Source organism: Nycticebus coucang, chromosome 5 (genome assembly GCF_027406575.1).
Source record: "Nycticebus coucang isolate mNycCou1 chromosome 5, mNycCou1.pri, whole genome shotgun sequence".
Lineage (NCBI taxonomy): Eukaryota > Metazoa > Chordata > Mammalia > Primates > Lorisidae > Nycticebus > Nycticebus coucang.
In genome coordinates this window covers 14,934,855-14,950,323 of record NC_069784.1, presented here as the reverse complement: position 1 = coordinate 14,950,323, position 15,469 = coordinate 14,934,855, and the positions used below count along the sequence as shown (strand labels likewise).

The window sequence follows — 15,469 nt, the reverse complement described above, 5'->3', positions numbered from 1 at the left end:
ACAATGTGTCTTGGAGAAGCTTGGTTAGAGTTGAGGTGACCTGGGGTCCGATATCCCTCTGCAAGCAGTGTGTCAGAATCTTTGGTGATATTTGGGAAATTTTCTTTTATAATATTCTCTAGTATGGCTTCCATTCCTCTGGGGCATTCTTCTTCCCTTTCTGGGATTCCTATAGCTCGTATGTTGGAACGCTTCATAAAGTCCCATAATTCTGACAGTGAACGTTCTGCCTTCTCTCTCTTCTTTTCTGCCTCTTTTGCTATCTGAAAAAAATATGGAATGCTTCACGAATTTGCGTGTCATCCTTGCGCAGGGGCCATGCTGATCTTCTCTGTATCGTTCCAATTTTTAGTATATGTGCTGCCGAAATCAGCACCCTTTTCAATTTTTTTAAGCAGTATCTTTCTACCATGAAAATTAGGGGGGCAACGCCTGTAGCTCAAAGGAGTAGGGCGCCGGCCCCATATGCTGGAGGTAGCAGGTTCAAACCCAGCCCTGGCCAAAAACTGCAAAAAAAGAAAAAGAAAATTAGGACATTGTAGCTTGATGAAGAAGTTTCATAAGATCCTCTGTGAATCTGGTAAAATGAAATGTCACATCACATGAATCTGAAAAAAGCTAATATAATATAAAGGAAGAAGGATAAATAAGCCAACCAAGTACATCCTTATTTACTGGGTTTGCCTTCTTTCAGTGAAACAGATAGGATAGAATGAAATAGAGTGGGTGAAATACCCTTCCTAAGCTAAGATGAGGTTCTGGTAAAGTTATAGGCAAATATCTAGGCATATTTCACAAGGAATAGTCTTCCCTCTACCAGAGGCAGAAAGGTATCTTTTTTGAATTTGCACTGTGGCAGACAGTGGGGTGAGAGGGTGGCAAGGTTTCCTGGTGGTAAATTCTACAAAGATTGACCCTGCCAACACGGTCTCTAGTAGATTCTCATCCTCAAGACAATACACCCTGAGACTCCAGCAAGTTGTACAAATGACCATTTAGTTGTTCATACCAACTTTTGGCTCTGGAAGGTTGTGCTTCAGGTTGACAAATCTCAGCTATTATTGTCGAGATTCATCTCTCTCCAGATTTTGTGGGTAGCAGATTGCCTTGCAAACTCATTTTAATGATGGGTCCAAGAACATTTGTTCATTTTCAATGTATTCATCTTTTTTGTTGCTGCTGTTGTAAGGACAAGCATGACAACTTCCACACTTCTTATACATCAGGGTTAAAAATGAAAGCATCCCTCCTCTTACCCTTTGCCCCTTTTTTTGTAAATAAATCTTTCTCAAAGGACAAATATTGCCTATTTAAAATGATCTTTTTCTATCCAAAATACATACCCTCCAAGATTACTCCGTAGCACACCACTTTACTTAACAATATTGGAAGCAGTCTGATCTTCAAGCCAATATCTGCATCTCAAAGGAAACCACTACTAGAATAGGAATTTTTATGCTTAAAAAGATAAATATTTATTATGCGAAGTTACTATTGTGTTTTGAAGAAGAAAACTTCTGTATGATTCAGAGTATATGAACTATGGCTCTTGGTTAGAAGGACCAAGCAACTTTGGAGAGTTGACTGCAATCAAGTTCAAATGTATTATTGGCCTATGATTTTTTTTACCTAGTTTCCAAGAACATAATTAGTTTTTACAAAATTAAGACAATTAAACAATGAGTGACTTTTGTTTGACAATGATAGGAGGGAGACCAGATTATAAGGAATTCTGGTCAATCTCATATCTACATGACAGTCCTGGATGTCAGAGGAAAGAAGAAAGAAGGGAAGATGGGATTTATCTGAATATGGTTGACTGCGGCTGATATCCTGTGAAGCCCATGTCCCCCTGCTCTCCATAATTTTAACAAAAGGTAAATAAAGGGTTTTTTTGTTTGTTTTATTGTTGGGGATTCATTGAGGGTACAAAGAACCAGCTTACATTGATTCCATTTGTTAACCGGATTGTAAGGAATTCTGGTCAATCTCATATCTACATGACAGTCCTGGATGTCAGAGGAAAGAAGAAAGAAGGGAAGATGGGATTTATCTGAATATGGTTGACTGCGGCTGATATCCTGTGAAGCCCATGTCCCCCTGCTCTCCATAATTTTAACAAAAGGTAAATAAAGTGTTTTTTTGTTTGTTTTTTTTTTTTTTTTTTTTGTAGAGACAGAGTCTCACTTTATGGCCCTCGGTAGAGTGCCATGGCCACACAGCTCACAGCAACCTCCAACTCCTGGGCCCAAGTGATTCTCTTGCCTCAGCCTCCCGAGTAGCTGGGACTACAGGCGCCCACCACAACGCCCGGCTATTTTTTGGTTGCAGTTTGGCCAGGGCTGGGTTTGAACCCGCCACCCTTGGTATATGGGGCCGGCGCCCTACCGACTGAGCTACAGGCGCCGCCCTTTTTTGTTTGTTTTATTGTTGGGGATTCATTGAGGGTACAAAGAACCAGCTTACATTGATTCCATTTGTTAGGTAAAGTCCCTCTTATGGTTGCGTCCTGACCCCAAAAGACATGTCACACACTGTGACTTCCCACCCCCTCCTTCCTTTCTTCTCTCTGCTCTCCTCTTCCCCCAACCCCCACTATGTACTAGCTCATTAATTGTCCTCATATCAGAATTGAGTACATAGGATGCTTGCTTCTCCATTCTTGTGATGCTTTACTAAGGATACTATGTTCCACTTCCATCCAGGTTAATACAAAAGATGTAAAGTCTCCATCTTTTTAATGGCTGAATAGTATTCCACAGTATACATATACCACAGCTTGTTAATCCATTGCTGGGTTGGTGGGCATTTAGGCTATTTCCACATTTTGGCAATTGTAAATTGAGCTGCAATAAACAGCCTAGTGCAAGTGTCCTTATGGTAAGAGGATTTGTTTTCTTCTAGGTAGATGCCCAGTTAATGGGATTGAAGGATTAAATGGGGGGTCTAGTTTGAGTTCTTTGAGGATTCTCCATACTTACTTCCAAAAAGGCTGTACTACTTTGCAGTCCCACCAGCAGTGTCAAAATGTCCCCTTCTCAAGTAGAAACTTGTTTGCTGCTAGGATGAATAACCAAAGATTAGCTGCACACCACAGAAAATTTCTACTTCCAGGATTATGGAGGCAATCAGACATTAATATTCCCTTCACAGAAAATGAAGATGGAAAGAATATGTTGGCATAAATCTTGTATATAAACCAATAGGTATTCACAGACTTAAAAAGCAATTTAGAATAAAATACTTCTCAACTCTTGATTTACATTATATAGGCAAGCTAACTATGAACTTGACAATTTCTTTATTACACATGTAACTCTATCATGGCTCACAGAAATATTTTCTTAACTTCGAAGTCTAAACCTCTTCTTAAAAATAAATTAACATTGTGGTTTGCAATACTGTATTTTAGATCTTTTACTTTAGAAGCAATATAATATCTTTCATTACTCCTCCAACACTACAGACAGCTAAATTTGTGTTTATTATACTTCATTTAATCATTAATGTAAGCTGCAGCAGCCAAGAGCCTCAATTTGGATTATCAGCAATTACCTGAAATGCAGAAGACAGGATAACAGAAATAAGGCTTTCCCTTTGTGACCCTTTTAAAATCAAAGTACCTATGCTCACAGTCTGAGACTTGCCACTTCAAAAGACAGCATAGATAATTAAAGTAAAATTACCAAAGTGCTTTGGTTTTTTCATCACCTCTTTTGGAACAAATTTTGAACAAATATGGGACCATTATTAAAAGCATGAATTTCAGCGTCAGGTAGACGTTGGGTTGAATCTCTGACTCTGCTCTTTCCTAACTGATCTTACATAAACAGTAATGTCTCTAAGCCTCAGTTTCCTTTCCCTAAAATAGAAATAATAGCAGTACTTACCCCACATGAATGTTCTTAGCACTGCTAAAGATAATGTTATTAATGTGTTAGCATTGAGCCTAGTACACAGTAAGCATTAAAAAGATTTTAACTATGTTTTAATAATATTGTTTTAGCCAGAACCCTAAAATTTGTAATTGTAATTTCAATTTGTAATTTCCACAAATACTTTGTGGAAATGGCCATAGGAAAAACAAATCAATTAATGCAGTTATTCAAGAAAGGGTTATCTAACAGGTTGATTTTTTTTAATTTTACTCTCTGACATTCTGAAATAGATTTATTTGTGTGTATGTACGTGTGTGTGTGTGTGTGTGTATTAGGCTCTTTGGGAGTGCAGATTATTAATACGAATTATACATCTGATTATATTATCATATCATCTGGTGTGTTTTCTTTTCATTCTTCCAGAAACAAAATACAAATTCCTTGCATTTAAGGTTCTCCATGCACTGAACTTAATTTCCCACAATGAGCAGGTCAGTAGAGATGTTTCGGTACCATCCCCATTGCAGTAGTCGACCCCAAGGTAATAATAGATCCTCATGATTTCCTTTCTTTCCTACATATTTGAATACCCCTGACCCCTGATCTATACTTTTATTGGTCTAGGTTTTTCTCTCTGTGGATTTTGAAGTAATTAACTGCTGATTGGTCTCTTTAAGGGATGGTACTTTTAAAAATGTATCATTAAGGATCCAGTGAAGGTCTCTGGATGTTCATCAGGCTTAGTGAAAGGAAGTGCAAGCAGTCGGGTCCATGCATAGCCTCTTTCTATCGTAGATACTCTGTTCATGGACCCATTGTACAAACACCAGCATGCATGGCTGACATTTACTGGTTGAATCATTGTGTCTGGTTGGTTGTCCAGTGTCTCCTCTGCAGTGGGCACTTTCTAGTGGGCATTGGTGTAAAACACAAAGATATGAACACATAGTATCCATTACTGTAGGTCCACATGTTTGAATCTTCTGTTACCTTCCTCAGTACTCTGGCCACATGATTCTGGCATTTCTATCTCACTTATTGTAGCTATCTTTGTCTCCAAGCTTCAAAGCCCTATTCCAAGTCCATCCGAGGATACTGAAAAATAAGTTGCAGAAGCTACATCTATTTTTAATAAGTCTCCCCTGTCTTGTTTATATTTTGACACTTCTCAATCTAATACTCTGGGATCACCTTCATAAATGTTCTTTTATTAAATACTATTAATTGTTTAAAATGTTTATCAGCTATTTCGTGAATAATCCATGCAAGCAACAGAATTTCTCCAATTAGGTCAGGGCAAAGCTTGATCCTAGTGATCTGAATTTATTGTGAGGAGCCAGCACACAGAGAAGGAAGAGAACAAACATCTTCTGTCAGGCGTTGACCTCACCTGAGACTTTTGAATGGTCTCCTAGAAAGACAAATGCTTTTCTCTGGCATTCATGAGGGATGAAGGAAATCTGCTTAGACTGATAGAACAAAAATATTATAACCTGGGTTGTTTAAATAACAACCATTTATTTCTCACAGTTCTGGAGGTGGTAAGTTCAAGATCAAGGCTCTGAGACAGCTTGTGTCTGGTGAAGACATGTTTCCTGTTTTGCAGATGATGAACTTCTCACTGTAGCTTCACCTGGTAGGGAGCAGAGAGGCAGAGAAAGCTCTACTGTCTCTTCTCAAAAGTGCACTAATAATATTTTTGAGAGCTTCACACTCATGACCTAATTACCCTACAAAGGCCTCTCTGCCAAACACACTGGGGATTTGGACTTCAACACATGAATTTGGAGGGGACATAAACATTCAGTCCATAACATGGGTGTTGATAGTCCTCAAGCACATCTACCATTAGTCTCTCGTCTGAGGTTGTGAACTCTCATTTCTTCTCTACTATGGCTCTAACTTTGGCAGGAGCTATGAATGTAGATTTGTTAGTAATTATATTCCTTTTATAATCAAATGGTTCAGCAGCAGCAGGAGAAGGTCTCAAACACAACCATAAAAACTTTCTGCATCTATAGACCTGAGCACAGAGTTGTTTGACTCAAAGCTGCCATTCTTTTTTCCCCAAGGCTTTTATGTCATTTATAAAGAAATCAATCTGCTTCCCAATTCTTACATTTATCATCATATATTTCAGGTTATAGAGCATTGGCTCTTAATCTATACACTGCATCATAATCACCTAGAAAGTTTTTCAAAGCATAGATTTCTAGACATCAATTCTTGGGTTTCTGATTCAGTAAGTCTTGGATAATGCCCAAGAATTGACATTTCTACTAAGTTCCCATAGGATGCTAATGCTAGTGGTCCAGACACCACTACTTGGGAACCAGTGCACTAGAACTATTACAAGGCAGAGCTTTCTCTTCCCTATTCTTCCTCACAATTTAACACAAATAATAATCCATATACTTGTGATGCTACATCATTCCAGCTTGTAACATTCTATTTCACACCAGAAATAAGACCCTTTTTTCCATCTAATCAGCACACAATTCAATTCCAGATTCTCATCTACAGAATCTGCTTTCTAATGCCTCTACCAAAACCAACAGTTTCAAATTGGATTCCCTGAAAAACATACTATGAGATAGAGATTCAGGTGCAACTAATTTATTTTGGGAGCTGTATAAATATGGGTCCAGTTAGGCCAAAGGAACTAACCAGAAATATGAAAAGGTTTCATATTAAGAATTATTAATAGCCAGTCATGGTGGCTCATGCCCATAAGCACTCCAAGAGGCCAAGACAGGAGGATCACTTAAGGTCAGAAATTCCAAACCAGCCTGAGAAAGAACAATATTCTCTTTAAGATGAAGGTAGAACGCAAAAGGAAGGTCCTGTAGGAGAGGACCTCTACTATTACATCACACTATGAAAAACAGAAAAAAATAACCAGGTGTGGTGGTATGCCCCTGTGGTCCTAGCTATTTGGGAGGCTGACACCGGAGTGTCAACTGAGCCCAGGAGTGAGCTATGATGATGATACTGCACTGTAGCTGAAGCAACTGAGTGAGACTCTGTCTTAAAAAACAACAAAAAATATATACCTATAAGACTGGAGTAAAAGGTAAAGAGATACTTACTCTTTACTTACATCATTATACATATAACATCTCTCTGCTTCAAATCAATGTATTCAGACTCTATCCTATTAATCTATTCCAAACCAAAATAATTCTTTTATCTCCTAATGCCTATAACACTTATTTACTTTCAACCAATTACATGCTTCTTCATATCATTGTTAATTTTACATAAATTATAAGTTAATGCTCATAGCTATCTTTAGACAAAGAATATAGGATTAGCACATATAAAGTACACCACTGTCACTAAGGCTGAGATAGTGTGCAAAAGGAAAGTCCTCTGATAGAGGGCCTCTGCTATTCTGTCACACACATGCACACACCCTCACCAGAACTAAGACCCAGACCTTGCTTAAAAGAATTCAGCTCTGGCTAAGTATATTCATTGAGGCTGTGCAGATGCTTAAAGGCTGCCAAAGGAAGCTATTCACCCAGAGGTGTTTTTTGCACCAATATCCGTTTGCTACGAATTTTCTGTCAGGGTTATCATGGAAAATCACTCATGGCAGGTGCTGCCCTGGAGACACTTTGCCTCACAACTCCCTGAGGACTGTGGCAGCAGGAGCTGTTCAAAGATAGTTGGCTGCCAGGTGCCATGGAAGCTTCTGCAGCTTGCCTAGAGGAACATGCTGAAATCAGGAGAAACACCACTTCCTCTACAGTGTGTCTCCCTAGAATCCTCTGCTAAAATGCTTACATCATGTTAGCTAGCTAGGGAGAAATTTTATAGGGCCCAGATCCATTATCAAAGAGCAGGAAATAAAGGGTAGATTTGGAATTGAGAGGCAATAAACTGAAAACTGGCATTATAGGCAAAATTTGAAAGTGAAGAAGTTAGACATGGAAAGGAAAAAAATTATAAAATCTCCTTTTATGAGTAGATTACTCTTTTGAGAAACTGGTCTTCATTCACACTTGGGGGGGGTCATTGAATAGAATTTCTGGAACACTTCATGAAAAGACCAAAAGCTGGGGTTCTTATTCACAAATTCCATATTCTCACGAGTCAAGGGTCACTCCAATGGATGCTTCCTGGCTTGTACTTCTGGTATGCTTGTGCAAGTCAACTCCAGAGATGTGGCCTGGGAATGGCCTCACACAGAGAGACACAGGAAACAGGAGGCTAACATGGAAACTGTGACATCAGTGCTCAAACAGGCTAAGGGGTGGTCAATGCCACATCTATACCAGTCACTGCACCATCATGAAATCCTAAAAAGCAGGATCTAATTCACTCAAGACTAGAAGAAAGTAAAAAATGAAAAAAGCATAGACCCAGAATTCACATTAAATAAAATTGTCTAGGCATTTTAAATGGTCTGTATGAATTCTGCAAATTTGTCCAAACTCTAAGACTCTCTGATAATGATAATTGTTGTTAACAGGTACTGAGTGCTTACCGTGTTCTAGGCATTGTGCCAAAAAAAGTTAGTAAAATAAGTTAGATACTATTATTATTATCACATTACAGCTCAGGAAACCCTGGTTTAGAAGTTTAACTAAGTTGCCTAAGTCCCCAAAGATAGTAATTGTCAAAGCTATTAACCCTGGGCCTTAGATTCTGAATCCTGTGCTCTTAATCACTAGGTTATACTTCATTTGGGACTGCTTTCTGTTAATCAATGATGATGGCCTTCAAAATGAGGACTCTAGAATTCAGTCATCTGAGAAGTATTAAGTGACATTAGATACGTATAAAAACTGGCAGGTTTGTCTTTTTGTTTTCCCATTTCTTCAAATTCAAACCACTCTGTATACTGTAAACTTCTCAGTATTTCCAAAATACTTATTTCCTTATATCATCTTTTTGATCCAAAGAAATGTATTCTGACTCAATCATGTTAATCTATTCCAATTTAAAATATTTCTTTCATCTTTTAACTTTTATAGAACTCAATTTTTTCCAGATAGTTACATACTTCCTTGCATTGTTTTATTTTCATAAGTTAATGTGTCTTTAAATCTATAAGATAATCAAGAATTATATGTTAGGAATCATTCATATCTGCAACAGGGTCTACCATTGTTGAACCTATATTAATTCAATAAAAGCTATTTGAATAGTTTTGGGGTGATCACATATTGTTGGACAGGCAAGTGGAGCTTTATAACAGTGAGGAAGGCTGGTGCTCCCTTGGCTGGTCAGACCCCTGATCTTGAATTTTTTCACCTTCTAGCTCTAGCTGACCACAAATGGAATGTCTCACCCAATTCTGAGCTGCTAGACTCCCATGACTATTTAATAGCTGATCAGTAGTTGCTGTATTGGGAGGTAGGAATAGCAATGACAAATCATGGGTTCTTTGCTCTTAAAGAAAAAATTAACAAGAAAATCCCATTATCTCAATTCTGAGTGTTTCAGTTAATCAAGGTTCCACTGTACTATGCTCTTTCTGTCCTCCGAGTAATTAAAGCCCTCCCAAACAGATTAAATAAACAGAGATGGGGTTTTCCTTAATTTTATTTTCCCTTTTAAATTCAACCAGCATTAAATAGAGAAATGTTCTGATCACCTAGTCAGAATTAATTTCTTCCTCTTCCTAAAACAACTCCAGTAGCTGTCAGTTCGTAACTGCTGAATAGGCAGTGCAGACCATAGGCTACCTTCTACTAGAACCACACCCGTACTTAGGGCAGCGCCTGTGGCTCAAAGGGGTAGGGCGCCAGCCCCATATGCCGGAGAAAACAAACCACATCTGTACTTACTCATGTTATTCACTCAATTGTGAGCTCCTGGAGTTCAAGAACACTGAGATTTTCATTTTGAATCATGAGCTCACCTAGCAGAATGCTTTTTTTTTTTACATTGTAGGCACTCAATAAGTATGTGATGGATCTAGTTTGATTTACTGATGTAATGAAATATACCTTATAGGATAATAGTAACTACACATGGCAAGCAAAGCTTTGGGTGTTTTCCCATCCTTTCCTGTTCTTATCTTCTCATCAATATATAATACAAGTATAAAAGTTCAATTTTATAAATGGGAAAACTAAGTCTCTTGGAAGGTGAAAGTCAGAGTAATAACATTATCAAAAGTTCCAACTATGCATCAGGTTTTCCACTGTGTGCTTAACATATCCTTTTCATTTTATACGAACTAGCCAAGGCACTAATGCTCATCACTATCTTATGAGTATTATATTTCTATAAGATGGATGAACTAAGGCTCAGAAAGGTTGATGAGCTTCTTCTCCGGGGTGAGATAGTGCAGACACACTTGTAACTGAGGTGTTGTTGATTTGACCACACCTGTTCCATGATTGCAGATACCTTGACTAAGATGCAAAGAAATAAAAGGTATGATTTCCTCCTCCTAGAAAGCTTTCAGCCTTATTTATGAATTGATTCTGAAGGGCACTGACGGGAGGAAGAGGAAGTTTATGTGATTATTTCTCTTCCTTTTTTTTTTTTTTTTTTTTTTTTGTAGAGACAGAGTCTCACTGTACTGCCCTCGGGTAGAGTGCCGTGGCATCACACGGCTCACAGCAACCTCTGACTCTTGGGCTTACGCGATTCTCTTGCCTCAGCCTCCCGAGTAGCTGGGACTACAGGCGCCCGCCACAACGCCCGGCTATTTTTTTTTTTGTTGCAGTTTGGCCGGGGCTGGGTTTGAACCCGCCACCCTCGGCATATGGGGCCGGCGCCCTACTCACTGAGCCACAGGCGCCGCCCCTGATTATTTCTCTTCCTATAAGACGCTTTCAGAGGGAAGTTCTCTGGTGTAAATATGCCTAGTGATCAGCAAAGGCAGATTCCTACATTGTGTCCTTAGGATTTCTGCCACCCCGGTTGAATACCATGCAGGCCGCCTTTTCAGGATCTTATAAAAGGCTCTTTCAAAGAGAGTTGAAGTGACCAGAATTTAGTGCTGAATAGCAAGCACAGCAAGAACAAAACATCTGAGTGGGGAAATTGCCTCCCATCTCCCCAGGCTCAAATAAAATGTGGAAGGAACAGAGAGCTCAGAAAAAAATGAGCCAAAGCTATAAACAAGCAAATGAAAATAAGAAAGATCCAAAACACAATTTCTTGTACGAAGTCGGGTACTTCTTTACCAAGTCAACAGAGGCTCCACTTCACAGCTCTTAGCAGGAGAGTGCACAGCACTAGGCCTTCTGAGAACAGTGTTCTGCGGAAAAATTGGTCAGCCACACTGAGCATCTCTTCAGATGGTCCCTGTGTTAACAGTCGTAATTAAAGAGACACAAGAACCAAAGCAGGGAGGGAGGTAAAGAGGCAGAGAAGGGGGAGGCCTGAAGGAAGGGATGGAGGACAGAGAAGAACATGAGATGATCAAAGTATAAGAAATCACAGTAACAGACAACCAAGAATATACTTAGAGATAAAGGGAAAGTACCCTGCTCCGCTATTATAATCCGGAGAGCCAGAGAGGGCAATTCTATTGCGTGCTTTATTAAGCTGACTTCTCCATTTCTTCCCAGGCTGGACTGCACAGAGGAAATTCATTAGCTCCATTCAAATGCACACCCCAGAGCCCACCTTAGCTTTCCAGCTGAGCACAACACATTTCACAAAGGATAAACCGCTATGACTCTGGAGAATGCTTTTTTTTTTTTTTTAAACTTAAATCAACCTTCATGGAACAGTTTGTATTCTTATGGGGTTTTTTTCCATTAAAATTGGAGAACTATGCTATAGACAAGAACTGAGAAAAGTCGTTATGCTAAATAATTCATGGCAGAGAATTGTGTTGCACTGAGATCAACAGGGCATTAATACTCCAGGCCATTGGCCTGGGCTTAGAAATAATCCTATTATAGCAAACGTTTGTCCCCATATTGGTTCCTGTCAAAATGGAATTTAGCTATGCAAATAATCTTACAAACACGTACAAGTCACCAGTGGATACAAGTAACCCATATTCAAAGATTGAGAATTGTGTTTTTTTGTAGAGACAGAGTCTCACTTTACTGCCCTTGGTAGAGTGCCATGGCATCACACAGCTCACAGCAACCTCCAGCTCTTGGGCTTACATGATTCTCCTGCCTCAGCCTCCCGAGCAGGTGGGACTGCAGGCGCCTGCCACAACGCCCGGCTATTTTTTTGTTACAGTTTGGCCGGGGCTGGGTTTGAACCCGCCACCCTCGGTGTATGGGGCTGGCGCCCTACTCACTGAGCCACAGGCGCCGCCCTTGAGAATCGTTTTTAACTGCTCATGTGTTTCCCTAACACCCGATAAATAATCATGTTCTCTCCTCTGCTGCCTTTTCTCTTACTCCAATTGGATCTTGGAACAGTGTCCATTCCAGATTATCAATTGCTGGTTATTCATTAAATGTTTCTTCTTCTACTAGAAAATTTAAGGACTAGATTATCCACTTTCATGAGTTTAATTATCATTTATATTCTAATAACTTCTAAAATTACATTTTTAGATCATATCACTCTCCTAAGATTCATTCTGTATGTTATCCAACTGCATTCCGATTATTTTATATGGTTTTATCGGTTTATATAACATAAACCGATGTACAAAATAGGACTTTTCATACTATCTCCACAAGATATCCTCATCTTTCCTCTATGATCATTAACTCAGAATGATGACACATTCATCTAATCGGCCAGGGTGGATACACCTCATCCCTCACCCAGATTACTACCATTGGAAACTTGATATTAAAGGGAAAAATCAGTGTCCCCCCCCCCCAATGCAGGAACCTACTGGGATAGAGAAGAGAGAGCAACAGTAATCACTGATGATTTAGTTAGAGTACTGATCTCCTTATCTCATCAGTATCAAAGATGGGGGAATGCAGACAAGAGAATTCCTTTATGGAAGACATATGATAGACCTATTCCTGAGTTTTTATGATAGACCTAATCCCTAGGGAATTTTCAGAAATCTCTATAGAAACACTTTGGGTAGATCAATACCTAGCAAGTAAGTCTATAGGGCTTTAGCCCTTCCCTTATAAAGAAAGTATGTACACGTACAAGTTATTTCAAATGAAATGGAACATCTTCTGGAGTCAAAACTAGACACATAAGTGTTACCATGATAAGAAACACATACATTTAATTCTAGGAACAAAGAAATCTAAGCCATGGAAAATGGAAAATTCCCATAGATGAAAGTAAATATAACCTTTTAAATTTACACTTACTTGGCTTTCAGGGAGAATCCACGTGATATTTAAGAAGTTTGACTATAAGTAAAGAATTATTATAATAGTTGAATTTTGACTGTGACTATATATGGAGGTGGGTTACAAAAAACAAAGTTTGTTCATTTAGGATGTTTGTCAGTATAGTTTGGTTCCAGAAATGGGTGAAATACTGCCCAGCCAGCTGCCCAATACCCTTCTGGGAGCAAAGAGGGGACAGAATCTAGGACACAGAGAGCTGCCGGGAAGCTAGCAGGGAGGAGGAGAAGGTGCAGCAGGCACTTGGTCTCCATGAATAAGTCAACTATTTAAAAATAAAGGATGGGATCAGAAGCCCTAGAACGCAGAGAGCTCAGGATCCAGGCAGGAAGCTGTCTTCCGGGACATGGAGCCGAGACCTCTCATTGGGAATCCTCTCCCAGGCCACCTGAGTGCCAGGGGAGGATCAGAAATGCTCAGGTGCCCTGAACAGTGCACAAAAGAGGAACAAGTCACTTCAACCAGTACTCAGAGAAGCTGCTAAGCATTATTATTTCTGAATCAAGAAGGACTTTAACACTTAAAAATAGTCAAACATAATTTTTCAGCTCTATAGATTTGTACACCAAGAAATCTTTATAGACCAACGTACACTGGTTCCAACTGTGAGCAGGCAGAGTGAACCTCCAGGACACCATAGTGAGCGGCATGTCACACTTCCGTAGATGTGCCTCAAATGGAAGAGAAAGATTTACAAGCTGTATGAAAATCATGCTAGCGGGTATGTGCGTGTTTTTGCTTCTAGTAGAGAATATGCAGTATTTGCCTGAATCCATTCAAAGCTATCGGATTCACCGTCAATGTTAAAGTCAGAGACTCCTAAAATAATAATCCCACTTCCTTTCAGCATGTTGCCTGCCAGGGAGGTAATTTCCACTGTTGCTCCAAAAGGGATCAGAGGAATTCAACCTTCCTGATAGTTTCTGGAAGAAAGAATTCGTTTTACAGACAAAATTTATGAAATAATGATGCATCCTTGCTACATACTTTCCTTTTGTGATAATCCTGGCTCCATAAAGGATGGCCACAGTCATCATCGGCAGGTCTCTGCCACTCTCCTTACTGTAAAGACTTTTCTTCTGCCTGACAAATTTACACAATGTAATAGATATGGAAACCTGTTTTTTCCAAAGATTTATTATAATTATTTTCCATTACACTGCCTTCAGTTACCAAACATGTTGAAATACCCAATATGCTTGTTTGCCTGTACCTCTTTAGATTCTCTTAGTCTAGAAAACCACTTCTACAATTTTGGCCTGGAGACCAGAGAGCTGGCATGTTGCAGACAACAGCATCTCTTGGCTGTGACATCCACATCTGACTGCCTGCAGTTCTCCTTTTCTGGGCTTAGTGGAAACCTTGAAGCCACAGTCACGGCACAGTAAGTGGTGGTTCTCAGCCCTCCCTCTCTCCCTCTTGATACTTTGCTGGAAAATAATATATTTGTTTCTATTTCTTCTTTTTATCTTTTTCCCTTTTTTCTTTTGTGATTACCTGGAGAATTATTTCTCTCAATTCCAGCATAGCAGCTGCTGCTATAAAAGTCCACTGAATTTTATCCCCATGACAGGGAGTCTTATGCTGTCATAAAGATAGTCTCAACCTCCTTCAGCATCCTTCAGCACAAAGGAAAGGGAGACACCTGAGAGCGCATAGTTGCAAGCAGCTTGAGTGTTGCCAAACATCAGAAGGCTCAGATCCAGCCAGAGTTCAGCTGAGGCCCTGGCTTTTAGCTAAGAGATGCTGGGAGACGTGGAGGAGATTTAAAGCTATGAAAGGCTCCAGCCAATATCTTTTTTCAGTCAAATTAGAATAGTGGTATCTACTCAAAATTAACACTACATTTCAGGGTTTATTTACTTTCACAAAGCTTTTTGAAAGTTTACCTATCACATAGCAATTTAGAAATTGATAAGAAATATTCCTCCAGGACACCTGGGAATTAACAGACTTACATACATTAACATAAAAGCAAGGCCAATCATCTGTTTATGTTTCCAAACCACCATTTCATTTTGCCAATGTGAATTTGATGTAACTTATCATAGTATCTATTAAAATGCCAGTATGGATCTACTAAATCTCGTGCTAAGGGCTTCACCATTACTGTTTGTGGGAACCAGCCTGTTTGTTTGCATCCAAATGGTTGATTCTGGCCTCAATCTGGGAACCAGCAATCTCAACAATGTCTTCATATACCAAGAGTTCCCTGTGGTAGGAAATGAAGACCCATGCTCAGAATCAAGTTGTTTCTAGATGAAGCTCGACTCAGTGTCCCAACCCTGATACCAACACTCCATTCTATTCTGCTCTGTTCTTATAACT

At 39.3% G+C, this 15,469-nt stretch overlaps 1 non-coding gene across 1 annotated transcript; it reads right to left on the bottom strand.

Moving 5' to 3' along the window:
• Window positions 1–268: 268 nt before the first annotated feature.
• On the bottom strand, window positions 269–376 carry LOC128586883 (U6 spliceosomal RNA). The gene has a single exon (XR_008380341.1). It is a non-coding gene; the product is annotated as a U6 spliceosomal RNA (small nuclear RNA).
• Window positions 377–15,469: the final 15,093 nt, after the last annotated feature.